The 1,481-nt window shown below is 35.5% G+C and overlaps 1 pseudogene; it reads left to right on the forward strand.

Annotated features, from left to right (window-relative positions):
• Window positions 1-738: 738 nt before the first annotated feature.
• On the forward strand, window positions 739-1,243 carry LOC116470344 (fatty acid-binding protein 5-like; annotated as a pseudogene).
• The last annotated feature ends 238 nt before the right edge of the window (window positions 1,244-1,481 follow it).

Here is a 1,481-nt window from a genome sequence, read left to right on the forward strand (position 1 = left end):
AAATAATCAAATTATTATGATACAGCGGGTTTCTGTCTATATGATACATAGAGACAAAGATTCCAAATGAAACAGGAATAAAGGAAATGTAAGAAATAAAATCAAAGCAAAAAGTTAAATTAACGAATATAGTTTAGATGAAGAAAATGAAACCTTACAGATACACTGAAATCATCTTTGATAACTTCTGCAAGCTCATTCACCAGAAGCAACCACTCTCATGACGCAGGTGTGGATCCTCTCCAGTCCATGCTTTATCCCTTTATTACATGTAAATATAGCCATAGCAAGTATAATGTTTTTAAATTTTTACATGAATTACATCATTCTATACATTTCTGGAGTGATTTTTTTTTTTTAATTTTGGCCAACAATTGTGTTTTAGTTGGTTATATATTTGGGATCACAAACATGTCTACTATGAAACTGGAATATTTGCCTTCTAATTAAACAAGAAATAACTATATAATAACTATCAGGATCAAAGTGTCCACACAGAACAGGAGCAGATGCAAGTGACTGCTGGACCTCTTCCCAGCCTCTAGCTCCCTAAGGTAGGCACCATATCTAGGGACAAAGTCCACACAGGAAGGATCCTGAAGCGTCTGAGAACACAGCCACATTCTTGTCACGCCATTGCCCTTTTATTCTTTCCTTAAAACATCACGTAAGAGGGCACAGCATGTTTCCCATGCTGGACCCTGCTCTGCTCACTCCACACACCTTCTGACACCCACCATGGACACTGTTCAGCAGCTGGAAGAAAGATGGCACCTGATGGACAGCAAAGGCTTTGATGAATAATAAATACATGAAGGAACTAGGAGTGGGACTAGCCCTCTGTGAAAAAAAGGGTGCTTATGGCCAAAAAAGATTGCATTACCTTTTTTGATGGCAAAAACCTCACCATAAAAATGGAGAGTACTTTAAAATCACACAGTTTTCTCATACTCAGGGGAGAGAAATTCAAAGAAACTACAGGTGATGGCGGAAAAACTCAGACTGCACCTTTACATATGGCATATTTGTTTGACATCAGAAGTGGGATGGAAAGGAAGGCAAAATAAGAAAATTGAAAGACAGAAAATTAGTAGTGGACTGCATCATAAACAATGTCACCTGTACTCAGATCTGTGAAAAAGTAGAATAAAAACTCCATCATCACTTTGGACAAGAATTAGTTACCAGAATGAACAAGCTCACTTCAATGGACAAATCCCCTTACTACTGCTTTTTTTGTCATTACTGTATTCAATTATCTTTATCAAAATCATTTTACATGCAACTATTTCAAAGTCCTGGTTTAATTCGAATCCTCTCCATGCTTTATCCCTTTATTACCTGTAAATATAGCCATAGAAATATGGCTTTGATTAATAAATTGTGTTTGTATAAAATAAAGAGAAAAAGAGAAAGAAAGAAAAAAGAAAAGAAAGACAAATCATGTAATAGAATGTTAGAATATTAACAAATATATCAGT

The sequence above is a fragment of the Hylobates moloch genome, unplaced genomic scaffold (genome assembly GCF_009828535.3).
Source record: "Hylobates moloch isolate HMO894 unplaced genomic scaffold, HMol_V3 SCAFFOLD_6, whole genome shotgun sequence".
Taxonomy (NCBI): domain Eukaryota; kingdom Metazoa; phylum Chordata; class Mammalia; order Primates; family Hylobatidae; genus Hylobates; species Hylobates moloch.